Genomic DNA, 17,171 nt, shown 5'->3' with positions numbered 1-17,171 from the left:
TTATCACCCTGAAATGCACTGCCTGGAACGTATTATTGCTGTCATGAAATGGAATTTATACACAGTAAGGAAACAGTTACCCGCACAGATTTACTGGACATTATCGGCGAGGCTATGACATCAAGGGCAGCCAATCCTACAGCTCCAAGTGAGCTCAGCACTTACAAACCATTCTGTGCTTCTAAGTACTTATTACCAATAAAACAAATGTTATGATTGTATATTTTTAGGTAGTCCAGTTGATTTGTCAGCCAGTCTGTTGTACACAGAAGAAGTCTGTGTGGCACAGGGAGGTTAACTCTGAGAACTTGAAGACACGGCATTTTCCTACACAGCTTTGGTATTGATTTCAGGAGCTGCTTTACAGCAGCACCACTGAAGCAGAAGATTATGCACGGAACAAAAACACTGCAAATGATCATTTCTGCTGACAGAGAAAGAATCCTTATACCACTTCAGCATTTATGGATGTCAAACTGCAGCTGTACTCAAAGGAAAAAAATGACTGGATATTCCTGCTGCAGCCCTGACAGGCAGGCAGAAGTTGCAGTTGTCTCTAACACCTTCACAGGTCTGATGGAGACTCTCTGAGCTCAGAAAGGCTCCAGCTCACCAGCACCAGACAGACCTCACCACGCATTAGGATCTGGCTAGGTTTTAGAGCCATGACACATTCTGGCAGGTTGGCATCCAGCAGTCCAGATGCACCTGCTTACAATTAGTTTCAAGAAATTCCATATAAAATACCTCATTGCTTGGATCAGGGTACCTTGTTCTCATATTCATATTTTAACCCTTTCAGATTCCTAGCTTTATCAAAAGTTAGCTACAGTGGTTTCCTTTAACTTGGCTTGACCTGTTCTATGTCAGGGCTTCCCTTTTAGGTGTTCAGTGTAAGGGTCTGATATTGAAGATAAGAGAGAAAAGCCCATGAACAGCAGTGCATGAGACTGAATTGGTCTGTCTGAGGACAACTGAAGAAAACATAGCTCATTGATTATTCTCTGTGATTCTAAGCAGAAATGGATTAACTCCTAATATGGAGTTAATACTCTTCCAAAACACACAATCACATTTCCTTGTACTGCTAATTATGGCAATAAAACAACTGCGTTTGGAGAGGAAATGAAGAAACACCAGAAATCACCTGGTCACTCAATACACGTGCGTTATTGAGCTATAAACTTCCAGTTTTGGAGATGGCTAACCTGTTCTGCTGCTGCAGTGATATTTTTAGTGCCTCACAATATGATCTTAAAAAGGGACAGATTGCCTGCTTTACATACCATTGTGAGGAACAGAGATTTTTACTGTACTATCAAACAAGCATGTTCTAATTGTAGCTAATAAATACTCACAAAATCCTGTTAACTCCAAAAGCCTGGGGCACAAATTTCTTTATTTCAGGAAAATAAGAAGTAAATTAATTTGGGATAGGATGCACCTGGAGGAAGTTTAGATCTAATTGTTGGCCCAAACTAAATGTGAAGGATGTCTGGATCCAGTTGCATATTCATGTTCCACCTTGCTTCTATCTCTGTAACATGATGGAATGGGAAAAAACGAAATTCTAGATCCAAGGATACAGGCTATCTCAAGGATTAACATAAACCCTTTTCTTTAATCAAACATAGAACATCATAGCAGTCAACAAGGCACAAGGTGGATGCAAACATAAGCAGTGGAAATTTATCTCTCTTCACTGATGTTCTACTTCTTTTGACAACACTAATTTCATATGAAATGAAAAGAAAGTAGCGCTAAACAATATCTCAGTGCTAGAGAAGAAGGAGATGCAGAACAAAGATTGAGTACCAGCAGCAGCCTTTCTGAAAACCTTCTATCTTGATTAAAAGTGGGTAGGGACATTCATTATTGCAAAAGTGTTCGTGATGCTGATCTCCCATACTTATTATTATTTTTTGTTTAAAACTTCAGCTAAAGTGCAAAAATATCTCTATTTGGACTGAATGAACATTTTGAATTCAGTATATTGAATGGACATGTATAACTCAATACGTTGACAATGGCAGAAACTATTTATTGTAAAACCTCATAGTTTTGTCAAACTATATTGCAGCAATCTTTTTTTTTCTCCTTTTTTTTAATCCTTAAGGTCAAAATAATGTGGTGTGTTTATCCTCCCCTACTCTAGCTGGCAACTCTCCTGCTTCCTTTCTCCAACTGGAGGGGAAGGTGAGAGGCTGCTTTGCATTGTCTGGCAGGGGACGTTTGTCTCATGGGAGAAAAAATGCCTTCCTACAGACCACAAAAAAGTCTCAGTAGACAGGATATACAGCACACTCCGTGTAAACTTCATTTTGATGTAATGAAGTGAGACTCACAAGGCACATCACTTTATGTGTTGCTAAGTTTGCTCCTTCATACTCCAAGGACCTAAGCCCATCTGGGGCCAGAGAGCAAGGAAAAGGCTGAAGATTGCAGACTTCCGAGTGCAAAACCACCTGGTAGACACTGGATGTTTAAACCAAATTGTCCCATGTAAAGGTACACACAGTTTTAGGCCATATGGATCTCAATGGCATCAGCGTTAGAAAAGAGGTCTGGTAGACTTGAGTAGCTATTGATGGAACTATGGAGGAACACATACAGAGAACTGAAAAGGACACAGCCCATACAGTCTTAGACAGTTGAAAATACAGTTAATCCAGAAAACGTGACATTTTAGAAAGCTTTCAATCTAGGAAAAAGAAAGAAAAAGAAAAAAAAACTTCAATATTGCATTGTACCAGAGGAAAGGAACAGGAGAATTGCTGTCCACAGCTCTAAATCACTTCAGCCTTCCATATTAAAGTAACACAAACAGTTTTTTTCATGTCTAGTCCACTGAAGTCTGATTAAGTTGGAACAAGTCAGTGTTCTTATCAAAGTCAGTGAGCATTGTGGAGCTTGACAAAAGGGACACAGACTTCTGCCTTGAAGTACTTTGAGCTGCAGAAAATACAGAGGCCATATCTTGTCACAAGTGTGGATTTTTTGCATACTTCTGTCTCCTCTTTGATAGTCTAGGTAAATCAAGTATTTAAAATAAAATTTAAAAAGCAACAAAAAACCTCAGTGAGACTTTATATTAATAAAGACTTTAATGAACAGGGTTCAACAAGATGTTTGTTACTCCAGCAAAGATTTATGCCAGCGAAAGCCAACTTAGGGGAATTTGGTTTATACTAAGACCTATATTTAGCTGAGGTTAGAGGATTCAGTATCAGATTCACATGAATCTAATAGCTGAGAGGATGGAATCTATAACATATATTTCTCTCCCTATAATTCTTGTTGACTTGACATAGTACCACTCCCTCCTAACGTATTTTTATTTCCCCAAAGCTTGAAATTCTAGTGAGAGCTGTAACAGCATCTCAATCCAACAGCTTTCTGATTGCTCCCTCTTCATACAATGATTTCCCTGAGTTCTGTGCTTCCTTGACAGCTCTTTCTCATTATAGAGCTCTCCCTACCTCATTATTCAATATCCTATATTGTCCCTAAATGCAGAGATCTCTCCCTCCCCCACTCCAAGTCTCAGTAGGAGCCCATGACTCATTTTTATACTCTCTCCCCAGGAACCCTCAGTTTCCCAGGTGCGTTTCATAAGGGAGAGAGCAAATGCTCGCTTAGGCAAAAACATCTTTCAGGTGAATGCATATCAAGGCAGCAGACGGGCAGCACTGAGGAACCGGATTTACTTGCTTACCTTTCCCATTGTTTACTTATTCCCAAATCTAATTCCCTTTGCAGGCTGTAACACCAACTCCTCCAATTTCTCTTGCTTTTTTTTTCACAGTTGGCTTTTGCTTTCCTATATCCTCTTCCTTCTTAATTTTAGCATGCTTAGGAGAAGCAAATCACCCAAAGAGCTTCCCGGGGGAAAGTCCTGATGCAGCTATGAGGTACATAAAGAGGAGCTTGTTTGCTCAGCTTATTAAGGGGGTAGAAACTTCGCCAAGCTATAAAGCACAAGAGTGTTACTACTTGATCGTGGACAGCTGCTTCATGCTGTTACAAAAGTCAGTTTTGCTGAATATTTGAGTTATGGCCCCTTTTTCATAACCATTCTGTAGATGATTGTGAAAATCTCCAAAGTAACAGCTTAACACGCGATATTTAGTATTCTTCTTTTCCTAAGGGAGTTGCTATGCTGTTCTTAAGGTATTTTCCTTATAGCAGCCCTGGTTCACAAGGTGGGAATCAACAGCTCTATTGTCTCCACTTGAATTCTCCTCTTACTTGCTCTGTGGTGTCAAGATTGTTCTGCATTCTCTGTGGCTCCTCTGATGCAATTCCTACTGTATCATAAAGGGATTTATGTTCATTGGTGCTTAAATTCCTGTCATCTATTTCTGTGGATCTTAAAAACACTCTGCTCAGATCAACACGCAATGATCATGTTTTCCTATCAAATTTCCTTGCTATTAGAAAAGAGTGACGGAGCTCCAACATGAGCAAAAAGCACTCAAGCAGTTTCTTTTTCCGAATTGTCAAATAAATTAATTTCTTCATGCTAAATTCTTACAGAAGTTGAACTCACAGGACTACATGGGGACTTCTACTACAAGCTGAGAAGGCAGCTACCTCTGTCACACTACCTGATAACGGCAGAGATATTATGGTATGGTTATTACCTCCAGGTCTCACAGGCAGCTCCTGAAAGGCACAAGGCCTAGCAGAGGCATGAAAGAGGAGACTGTGAACAAGAAGGAAAGGAGAAGACCCTCTGTAAGAAAGCTGGAGAAAGAAAAAGCCTCCAACTGTGTTGGGGAGGCTGTGCTGGCTGCCTGCAGCTCTCTCCTAGGAGTCTGCACAGGTGCTGGACGCGCTGTGGCTGGAGGCTGATGGCCCAGTGATGGATCACATGCTGCGGCCTGCATTGGCACTGATCTCCAGGTGGAAGCCCCACCGACATGGGGGCCTGCAAGGCTGCAGGAGCACAGTACAGATGCACGCAGCACGAGAAGATGGATGAGATGTGTCTCGTCAGAGGTGTGAGGGATGCGGTATTCCCACAGGCAAACGGACACATACAGACTGTGCTGGCCTGTTAAAACCTGGGTCAAATACAGCTCTTTTATAAAGCAGGTGTACGAAGCACTTCACAAAGGAGGTTAGTGCTATTCCTTGTATTTCACAGACTGGGAAACTGGGGCACAGGTAAATGAAGGGACTTGACTCAGATCACCCAGAATACACGTGGCAAGGCCAGGAACTGATGCCAGCTGCAGCCTGCTGCCTACAGATGTCTTGGGTACAAGTTTATCCATTCTGATCCATCATGTATAAGAACAGACATTTTACAAGCAACCTTTCCTAAGAAGATTTTTTTCTATTATTATTATTCCTCTTAAAATAATCCTGCAAGTGAATTTGCAGGCATAAAACCCATTTAAATAATGCTATATTGACAGAACCTGACACAAAGCCTGGAAATTCAGAGTTATCATTGGCATTCCCTGCTGAACTCAAGTCCCTGTGCCTTCTATTTTCCACACAAGCATTAGTGTCAGCTTTAAGTGTGGATTTCCTGAATTTTTCAACCTGTGTCACAACCTTCACTTTATTTAATCACAGATTTTTTCCTGCAAATACATACTGAACGTGTCACAAGAATTACAGTGTCATTTTGCTGCATCCAAGGTAAGATTTGCATACAAATAATTCAAATCTTGATTCAAAAGCCTAACCAAACCTGATTCTAAATTTTCTGAAATTATTTAAAAAAAAAAAGAAAAGGACTGTGGGTTTCCTTAAAAAGAAAAAAAAATCTGCTGGAAGGCAAAACTGAAAAACAAACAAAAGTCTTCTGTGCACATTAACTTGTTCTGCTTTTGCAAAGGCAGGAAGTGCAGATAGTTCATTGACAGTCATATATCTAAGCAAATGCTGTTTATCAGATAAGCCCCCCTGGAAGAGCTGTCAGGGCTTCCATCAGCGTGCTGAATTCTTGACTGTGCTGAGCCAGCTCAGCAATTACAACTCCTGGTGCACACAGAAGGGCTATGTAGAGTCAATATGAGCTGTACTGAGAAAATGAAAGAAAAGGGGGGGAAGAGGGGAAGAAAAGGAAACAAAGAAAGAAAAGGAGGAGGGGCAATGGGGACAAAAGGAGAAAAAAAAAAAAAGGAAAAGGAAAAAAAAAGAAGAAAACAGTTAAAAAAGAAAAGAAAAGGCAGGGAGAAAAAGGGAAAAGGGAAACAATGCATTTTACTGTCAACATGCCATGCCCTCCCCTGCTACTTGATGGATATATGTCCGGATATATGTCCAGATATATGGCATTATGGCACGTGCCTGGATGATATGCTGGTTGCACAAGAATTTTTATGCAAGTGGATCTCTTTTAAGAGATTGGGACTCAACATGCGTATTCACACCTGCACTCATGCACTCTGATGTGCACCTGACAGAAAACAGCTGAAGGATCACAAGAATTATGCCAGCAAAGCACATTCTGCATCAGGAATGAAATTAGTCATCCAGCCTCATCTGAGAGGTGCTGGGGAAGAGAATAATGGGGAATCTGGACAGAGGTTGGTCCTGAGAAGCTAAATCTGGATCATTAGTGTGACAAAAATCATCCATTCAGCTTTGCTGTTACATACCTCTAACACATCTGTAGTGTCTCCTCTTTAAAGCACTCTAGTGCCAAGTACTCTAACTTGAACATTTGGTCTGTATTCTACTACTTCAAAGTACACATGTGCTAGGACCACTCAGCTGCACCTGTACAGGACCAAAGACGTCAACAGGGCTTTCCTTCTTATAGCTTCACTGAGCCCAGGGAACAACTTCTTCATCTGCAGACACTGCCCAAACACACAAACTCCTCTCCCTTTGCCAGTCAAGTGCCTGGTCCAGAGAGCTGGTGGGGAAAAAGGACAAGCTCAGAAGGGCAGTCTCTGCTGGTGGCCCTCCTGGGTGGGCAGCAGCCGTACTACCCTGCATCCCAATCCTCCCCTGTCCTGGTGCAGCCTTCTGTGGTACACATGGCTCTTACGACTGTCATTTGGATAGAGGTGGAATAGAGAGATTGAAACTCATCCTTCCAGGGATGAATCACCCAGGTTTAAATGACCTTCCACTAATGCTGCAGTATAAATGCAGTAGAAAACTCTTCAAATTATGCTGAATTCACGTTAGCACTTTAACCTACGAGTACTTAATCACATAAGTTTGTTCGCAGGAGAATTCCCAAGGATTTATACATGAATAGCCTTACTCAAACGTACATATGGGCAGAGTTTGGGACCTTTTAGTACCTACAGATTGCACTTGCACAGGTTGCATTTGTACAGATGGACACAAGCAAGCAGCAATTCCTCATCACATTTGCCAACATTCTGTCATTACTGACAGGCCATTAAATTAAAGTTGTCATTGTTCAGAGATGGTAAATTGCAATTTTTAGATGCTACTTCAGTTTACCAGAATTTTTCTTGTTACCTATTTCCCAGCTTCTCAAAAAACATAACTTTAAAAGTTACAGAAATTGGCAGAAGACTGGGAAAATTATATCTCTCTTTGTCTCAAACATTTTAAAACAACATACTTGATAAAGACTATTTTTGTCTCTAGCGCAATTTACAAAGTCAGAATGAGAAACTACAGGATAGGGTCTAGTTCATATAATCCTCTTTAAGATAGAAAATAAGGCAAGTCCTCATCATATATTTTACATGTAAGTTCACCATATACAGTGGCTCTTTCAAGACTTGGTTGTGAAGCTGCAATGCTGAGATCAAAGCTGTATTCAAAAATCTTTTCAATAGAATCTGTAGATAACACCATGTTTTCTGGGTTTGCATAAACAACTGACTTCATGAAACCTAATCAGTTAGTAGTCCTAAGATGATGCTACACTTTTATAAAGCTGTCTTTGGCAATTTGCTATCATAGCAGAAAGCTAAATTAACACATCATTAGATTTGATCACTGAATTGTCTGTTCTCAGTTGAGGGTCACGTGCTGTCTTATACCAAAAAAAAAGAAGAAGAAAAGAAAGTGCTGTAAAACCTAAAAGAGACCCCACATTAAGGACAGCATAGATTTGGATTTTGGCATTTCTACAACACACCCCCAGAACCACAATCCATAGGTTGATTAACACAATTCAGAAGGCTAAGAGGCCAAACACTGCTAAAAATTGTGAGAAGTTTGAAGAAACTAGTGGCCATAGCCAAAACCATGAATGTAGCTCATCTTTTGATGCTGCATGCACAGTCTCTGCCTTGCAAGTGGGCAGCTGGTTCCTGCACACAGTAGTAGGGAGCTGTCAGATTGTGGCAGGAACAAGACACCTCATCTTGGAAACACCACCTTAAAATGACATACTCAGGTTTCGGCATTTCTAAGGGCTGTGGAGCCACCAGCCAGAAAGCAGATAGCATCCATTAGCTAAATTCAAGACACCTGCAGGAAGACCGTGAACTCCCAGACCCAGATCCAGCTGCCCCTTGGCATCCACGCCAACCTGGCTTTTGCATGCCAGAAGACCCACTGGTAACCAGAGAGGGAGGCTCCAAGCCGTAAGGCTCTAGGCTGGGAAAATAAGAAGTGGCAGAAGGTTTTTTAATCTGTGGGATAGTCTTTTCCTCAATACATAATGTTGCAAAATCCAGTTTCATGCTTTTCCAATTAGTAACCCACATGCAACACTTGTTCCTAAAATTACATCGGAAAGACTTAAGGACATGATGCATAAACATGCATGTTAGAACACAGAGGCTGTACCCAAAAAGGTAGAAAAAAAAATACATTTTTTCTCAAATCCAGAAACTTTGACATCACATGTATGCATAAGAGATTAAGTGAAATGCCAAAAGTAACAGTTTCAATTGGATTTCATTACTCCATGATGAGGTTGTCTTCTGTTATTTTTGGTATAGCTCTTAATGAGCTGAGCAACCATGCCAGTCTAATAAGCGTTTGGTTTAAAACCTTTATTTTGTTTAGAAAAAGAATAATTTTTTAAAAAACACAATTCGTTCTGAAGAAGGAGTGACCAAAAGGACTGTTTTGCAGAGCAAAATGTTTCTTTTTGTGTTTACATTCTTGGGTATAAGTGGGTTATGTTGGTGACCTCCCTAACATTTCCTTTTTTTTCCCTTTTCTTTTTTTCCTCTGGATTTCCGTGAAGCATGAACTGTTTTTTTAATGGTCTGGAACTAGAAGTTTCAGGGGGTGGAGGTGAAGAAAATGGGAGAGAGGAAAAATAATTTCACACTTAATACCTGATAGGGTGGGTCATTTTTGCAGAATGGAATATGATTTTTTTAATTTCTTCGCTGAGTAAAATACATTTGTCCCATGTTCCTTACACCTCATTCAGCCATGAATGTCTCCTTTCTTCACGTACACTGGAGAAAGATGTCTTCACCTTGGAAAGGACTAAGTTAGACAAATAAGAAGGAGATTCTCCAGGCATGAGATTGCTTAACAAAAATGGCATATTTCATAACAGAAATGAAAAATCATAAGGACCTCTCCAAGTGTCTGCATGAATTCTTTGCCTAAATGAGTGCCACATGTCAGGGCTTCTTATAGAGAAAGGGGAATTTTTCTTTCCAAATCTTACATATGGTTCACAGTCTAAATCAGACAAAGATAAAAACACAACAAAACTATGCACAGTTTCATTACATGTGCTGTTAGGACATCGATGGTACCTGTTTATGAGAAAAAGCAGGAAATAGTCACTGGTAGCCAGTAGGCCTAGTATTTGCTTTCCCACTGAGATTATTGATGGCGAAGTAGCATGTCATCTCAGTAAAGCATGGTTTCATTTCCACTTCAGATAATTTTCCACATGCTGCAAGTGATAGGCAACATGTGACTTGAAAATCCATAAACAAGTTTGCTTTCAGTATCTCAGAAACCTTGTCATTCTCAATTTCATGGAAGACTTTTTTTGATGCTTCAACGGAATGAAGCTACTCTGCAACAGGAGACCTTGGATGAAGGCACTTAAGTGCAAAAGATGGCAGGATTAGGTCCCCAAGTCTCTTGGCTTGCCTCCTTCAACTGCTTCTTCACAGAATCCTGAAAGTTCTTGGAGGATTACATCCCTCATCTAAAAAGGAAAAAGAGGAATTATTATTTTTTTTATAATCAGTGTTCGAGAAGTAAGACTATATAACTAAGAACATATTATCTTAAAATCCTCATTAATGACACCAACATCTATTTTTCTAAAATAAAATTAATGTTGATATTTCTTCAGATCTACCCAGAAAAAATATATTTCTTATACCTCTTGTTTAATAAATGACTTTTTCTACTTACCCTGCATTTCAGTCTTCCAGGAACAGTTTGGCATATGCTTGGGTGTCTGTTATAAATGGAGATTAATAAAGCTTATGTTTTAAAGAAGTTTAATAAAGTCCAGAACAAATTAAACCAGAAGTAGCACAACAAAAAGCCTATTAATATAGCTACACCAGGGACCTCTTAAAGACACATAGCTTTGGTGTATTCCAAGTTTCATGTCACATAGTACTTTGAACAGGATGTGGGTTGAAAAGGTTTCATAATACATTTGGTTCTCAGTAAATCAGTTGTTAATTTTTGGGTTATTTTCCACTGAAATTGTCAAATGATCATTGTTGCCAATTTGATTTCTAGAGCATTTTATTCCCTTATTAGTTGTGTATTTCAGGGCATAAAATGATACACAGTGGGTTTTGTTTAATCTGCTTCTACAGAGTCAGGTAGTAAGTTTAATTATTCTAATAATAACCCTCACTACTAGGAAATGTTTCTTCCCCACTGCAGTACTTGTACCGTCCTGGACCACCCAAAATACTTCATACTAACATGAAAATATAATATTACTTTTATGTTAGTAATTTGTGACTTTGGGAGTCAAAGAGTAGAATATGGGGTAGCATACATCCTTGGGATGAGAAAAAGGAGAAGAGAAAGAACAATTTAGCCATGATCATTTTAAAATCTATTCATATTTAGGGTACCTCACTGAATTTGAGATGAAGAACAGTTATGGAAACAAAATGCTGAGCTAGTTATCTGCTTAGTCTGGATTTTCAGAAAGGTGAATGCATTATTAAATTTTAACTAGAGTTCAGAAGAAAAAGAAAATATCTTCTAATTATCGGTAATCATTCGCAAACACAATCACATAGAGGAATGAAAAAACAGTATGTTCATATCTTATCCTTAATATACTAAGCCAACAAATTAGTAGCCCATGCATTAAAAAGCTGGCTATTTACAGTTAGCTATGTGGGGCTAAATCCACAGATGAGTGTAGGTGTAGTGACTCTTCATACAGCTAAATATTGGTGTCAGTGTAATCCACTGGATTGGCAAATCTGAGTCAGTTGTCTTATGTCCCCCAGCTGCGATCAAGGTTTTGGGCAGCATGGAAGTAGGCTCACGGGGCAACAGGCTGTCTGTCCTCCACTCCAACTAAAAGCACTGCAGCAGGCAGTGTGAAACTGGACTCTGGTTTCTTGTGCTACACACTCAGGATTTTCACCTGTGTGTGCACGACAGGTTTCTCTTCAAACACAGCTTGAAGGAGCATCAGCACAATCCATTTTGTAGACAAGAATGTGAGCAGCAGGCCCTTTTCCTGAGTGCTAAGATACACACTGAATTGGAGCACTATATTTTTCACACGTCTTGAAGCCTTGATTTAAACATAGCTTATAGCACACAAAGGCTGGCAAGAAAGAAAAAGTAAGACAATGTGATTTAACAGTGAGGGCAGTCTTGCTAGGAGAGAAAAGATGCAGATGATGGCCAGAGAAGTGTATATAACACAAATTTCTTTCCTGAAATGTTCATATACATGTAACAATTGATACCTACTTTTTATGAATCTTCATCTGTCCCTTGGAGGCTCTTCTCAGCTCTCCATTGAATTCTATGGAGTTTTCCATCCTCTGATATCTCTGTTACCAACCTTCCCTCAAATACTCTGGATTAAGCTCCTTCCCACTCATCATTGCTAGCGTTTCAATGAGACAAACAGCTCACTGACTCTAGGTTGTCCCCTCCTTGTTCCTCTCACTCAGCCTACTTGCCTAAGCTGGGTATCTGTCTCAGTTGCTGCCCAACCCAGCTCTCTGCATGACACCATAGCATGCGGCTACAGGTCAAACGAGAAGTATTAGAAAGCATAGAGTGTATATGGAACTCCTTTGCTGTTAGGGTCAAATTTTTATCCAAATACCATATTCAGCAAGAACAGTATTACTAGAAATCATTCTCCATTTGATACTGAAGACCCTGTTCCGCCATGTAGCATGAGAGATAATATGTTGGAAAAGATGTCAAAAGATGATTTGAATAAATATATATTAAAAAAAAAACTCTCCCCAGCACAAGATGTGATCTATTTAGTTCAAGCTAATCTTGATAAGATGTGCATACAACCTATTCTTAAACATCTCCAGTATAGCAATTCTGCCACCTTCTTCGATGTTATATTTGAGAGCTCAGTCATCTTTACAATCAGGAAGATTTTCTGAATGTATTGTTTAAATCACTCCGGGGTACAGTTTATTCTTTTCCTCTTCTAGATACCTTTCATGTGTTTCAATACTGTTCCTGAGTCTTTTCTCAGTCTCATCTTCCAGTTAAATAAAGTCAGTATTTCCAGTCTTCCCCATGTCTCAGATTTCCTAACTAGTCTGGACCCTTCTCAACTGTGTTCTGTCTTTCTTGGCATATAGTATCCAAAATGGTCCAGCTGAGACCTTGACAGAAGAAGGATGGAGTGGAAGACTTCTTTCAAATACCACCAAAATAAATTTTCTTTACTTCACAATGAAGTATGGGTCTTGCTGAGTGAGGCTAGCACAACTACAGTGAGGTTTTCAAAATTTCTTAGCATTTGCTCAACTCCATTTTCTTACAAATATTGTAGAAAAGCTGATAATTTTTGAAAATCAGAGCCTTCAAGTGCATGTTAGCAGTGAAGTCATTTGCAATGAACATCTTCCACTAGCCAAAGCCTGATGTCAGCTCTTATATCTGATAGTACTAATCATTGAAGGCACTCCTATAATTTTTAGTTGGAAGACGAATTTCAGTCTTGATCCTGCAAAAGGCTGTGTATACTAACTATATTTATGCCTTGCCCAAGGAGGACCCTCAGCAATGGGATTAATTTCTGCCATGCAGGAAAACTGATAATTTTATGAGTTGGAAGGAAAAAGGGGAGAAACTTGGGGGTTCCCAGAAGCTATGAAAAAATTTTACTTTGAATATCATTTTAGCCCAAAATAGTTTTCATAGGAAAAAACATTCTCTCTTTGTCTAACACTTTCCAAAATGGAATAAAACCTTTAAATGCGCTAAAAGTTTTTATACCATGGTATTCTACAAAGATTTAAATTATAGGTTCCTGATTCTTCCATCCACAAACAGTAGCCAAACATAATAATGTAGAGAATATAATGCCAGTTTAGCAGGTTTGGAAATAATGTTGTTGTGTTTTTTACTACAGAGCACTTTCACATGCTCTCCTCTGTGTGACTTTCAAGAATGGTGATGTGGCAATATATAGTTGGCATAGCACACTCCATGACAACAGTTAATTAGTAAATAAATGATCCCAGGCCCACTTCCACTGAGTTCCAGTCATAATAGCACAGTACGTAGGTTTAAGCTCCAAGCTGACTAATTCTAATAGTTATAAATGAAATGTGGCTTTGATACATACTTTCATTTCTTACCTTGCTTTGGTAAACGTACAAGCAGAGTATCCAGGATGTTCTGATCTACAATGCTGAGACTGTGACAACAGCTAGTGAAACTTGTTAAGATGGTAACGCAATTTATATGTTTACAAATTATTTCAGAGAACAAATTAAGCTGTTCATTCACCTAGGTTCTGAAGAGCCAGGACTGTCTCCCTGCCCTAGCCTGTATTAAACTTATATAGAGAAGATTTCTGCACATCTTCATCATGACAGAAGTTACAGGAAAAGAGACTACAAGTGTGCACACAGTAAGTCAACACATTACACAGTCATATTTTATACAGAATTTAAGCTTTCCTTTTTGACTTTGCCCTGAAGCAGAGTAGAGTGCTCACATAGCTAGTTACAAATGGCAGGTAGTTCAAGAGTTGCTGCCTTTCAGAAGCAGCTAAGGGAGACCCCAAAATCATAGAATCATAGAATCATTTAGGATGGAAAAGCCTCTTAAGATCACTGAGTCCAACTAGCAGCCTAACATTGAGAATTCCACTGCTAAACTATGTCTCTTACATACCTCCAGAGATGGTGACTCCTCCACCTCCCTGAGCAGCCCATTCTAATGGGCTTTTTGAGAAGAAGTTCTCCCTGGTATCCCATGTATACCTGAGGCCATTTCCTCACGTCCTGTCACTTGTTCCCTGAGGAAAGAGACTCATCTCCCCACAGCCTCCTTCCAGGTAGTTCTAGATAGCAATGGGATATCCTCTCAGCCTCCTTTTCTCCAGACTAAATGCAACAGAATGGAAGGATTCAGCAGGCATAATACACTGAGCATGGTCATGCATTTTGCATGCTTGAAATGATGATGCACATTCTCTGTCACTTCACCCTACTTAAACCTCAGAAAGAAAGGCTCACTCAGCATCCTGGGATCAGAAGTCTCCATTGAACTCCCCACTCTGGTAAAAGCCCTCTGCATGACCTGGGTAAGCCATTAACAGTAACCTTGCCCATCTGTCCCTCTTTCTCCATCTCCCTTTGTTTTCTGTGGGGGGATCTTCAGTACAGTGATGATACAAGACAGTCTCAAGAACAACAATGATACAAACTTCTATTTTAATAATTTGAACGGGAAAATCCCCTGCAATTTATAAATGAAGGAAGTAGACTTTTTTAAATTGCTAAGCATGCTATCTAGGTCAATTGATCCTCATCACAGATTCTGGGTCAAGATTTTCACATGCTGAGGGAATTCATATGTCTCTTTCCCATGTCATTTCTCTGGTCTTTCATAAAGGAGAAATTTATGCTTCAGCCTTCAGTTACATCCATTAAAGTCAACAGCAAGTTACAAATCCCTTAAAAAGCAGACTCAGTTAGCTTCGTGTGTTCATCAAACTACCTGTTTTGTCAAATCAATCTACTGAATGATGCTACCATCTTCTAAATAATAGAACATATTAATGAGACCAAATATTTTATGGCTATACACCACTAAAACATCAAGAATCATAGAATCACAGAATTAGCTAGGTTGGAAAAGACCTACAAGATCATCCAGTCCAACCATCCACCTACCACCAATAACCCCACTAAACCATGTATCTCAACACTACATCTAAATGTTTCTTGAACACCTCCAGGGACAGTGACTCAACCACCTCCCTGGGCAGCCCATTCCAGCGCCTGACCACTCTTTCAGAAAAGTAGTATTTCCTAATGTTCAGCCTAAGTCTCCCCTGGTGCAACTTGAGGCCATTCCCCCTTGTCCTTTCACTAGTTACAAGAGAGAAGAGGCCAACCCAGAACTTCTACTGATGCCAGTGGAAAGGCACAGGGTAATATAAATACTTTACACACATGCTGGTACATCCTGTGTTTGTAGAAGAAAACGTTTGTTTCATTTAAAGTAAATGCATGTAGTGGGTCACATCCTCAACTTGACAACGCTGATTTCTCTGCCAGAACCAGGTCATCTTCCAACACCGGAAGACTGAAAATCCACAGAGAAGTTGAGGATATTGTAAGATTCATAATATCTAAAAATAATGTTGCTTTTTATATATTCTGTAAGAATCACTGACATGGAATACTAGAAAGTACTAAAGGGATTAAGTTGCAATAATATGTTCTCAAAGAAGCATCTATCAATTCACGAGAAGACAGTAGCACAGACACTTTCACAGTCTGCTTAACATGAGATAGAAACTAGTGATCATTTAACCACATTCCTTTACTTCTCTGAAGAGGATATTTTTCGGTTAGGGGAAAAATTTAAATATTCAAGAAATGCTTTCCATAAATTAAAATGTTTGTATAGTAAACCTTACTGTGAGAAAGTCACTTCATCTATTGCTGTATTTTCTGTTTTTCACTGCTGTTGAACTTTCCAATAACTTATGTAGTGACGATATATTTCCTTTCCTTAATTAAGATGAGTAAATCTATATATTGGGTTTTTTAAAGTATATTTTGCCATCCTTTACATTGCAATTTCTTTTCTTCCCAAGCTTCCCAAAACTCAGCCTCAGTACCTTTCTGCAAGGGTGATATATGTTTCTTGATGTATGACTTTAAATACATTTATACTAAAAAATATGACCTACTTTTATAATTCCTTAATTCAATCTATTTTTTTACTAACAATCATTCTTAAAAACTAATTTATAGGATTTTTTCCAAGCCATTGATGACATTGTTAATGTTAATGAGCATCCATGGGAACACAGTCACATAATGATGATTTCCCATTTCAATTTATATTTGAGCCATGTTACTCAACAAAGACTTCATCTGTTTCACATGACACATTAGTTTTGTATCAGTCTATCTTATTATTAATTACTATGCCATATGATCCTAGCTCAAACAGGTTACTCTGGCTGTCAGGCTGGAGATACTTGTTTTGACCAAGGAAGGGTCCATTGGTTGTACTTCCTATCAGTTTTCTCATTTTCAACATTCGGAAATGTTTTTTTATTAACCAGTTTCAAACTTGCAGTGGGTGGTATGTATGGCTGAAGAAGACTAATACAATTTTATACAAAAGGTGTAATGTACAGGTAAAATAACAACAGATCTAAAAAATTTATATAATATTATATAATATTATTGGCAATCACTTATAAATGAGAGAAAAGATGGAGAAGACTCAAAATAGGGATAGCAGCCATGAGTGAGATTTATAGTCATACTCTGTTGATGGTGTTCACAGTGTCTTTTGCCTCACTGTGTACTGAGTTTTGCCCAGTTTGTTTATGTGATGCCAGTGATTTATTCCTCAGACTGTGCCATTTCATGTAACAATACTTCAGCTGTAAAACAATCTGGTTCAGTGATCCAGGTATCCAAGAGAGCAACTCAGACAAATGCAGTTTGTATACTTCTCATTTGGGCAACAGAGAGTCACACAGTCCAGCCTGGACCATCACACCAGGAAACTGACTCACTTTTCTGGGTATGCCAATATCATTGATCCAAACTGTGCTG

At 39.1% G+C, this 17,171-nt stretch overlaps 2 long non-coding RNA genes across 6 annotated transcripts in view; both read right to left on the bottom strand.

Annotated features, from left to right (window-relative positions):
- Positions 7,767-15,308, bottom strand: LOC110394921. Its single transcript, XR_002436026.1, has 3 exons — positions 13,716-15,308; positions 10,297-10,342; positions 7,767-10,084 (listed from the first exon to the last, which is right to left on the bottom strand). It is a non-coding gene; the product is annotated as an uncharacterized LOC110394921 (long non-coding RNA).
- The window catches only part of LOC110394297, a 117,806-nt gene continuing 115,995 nt past the window's right edge, over positions 15,361-17,171 (bottom strand). For all 5 annotated transcript variants that reach the window (XR_002435540.1, XR_002435538.1, XR_002435536.1 and 2 more), the window contains one exon: positions 15,361-15,675. This is a non-coding gene — a long non-coding RNA (uncharacterized LOC110394297). The remainder of the gene's footprint in view (positions 15,676-17,171) is intronic.

The sequence above is a fragment of the Numida meleagris genome, chromosome 2 (assembly GCF_002078875.1).
Source record: "Numida meleagris isolate 19003 breed g44 Domestic line chromosome 2, NumMel1.0, whole genome shotgun sequence".
Classification (NCBI taxonomy): Eukaryota; Metazoa; Chordata; class Aves; order Galliformes; family Numididae; genus Numida; species Numida meleagris.
The sequence above is the reverse complement of the archived record's forward strand: the minus strand, read 5'-3'. Positions and strand labels throughout refer to the sequence as shown.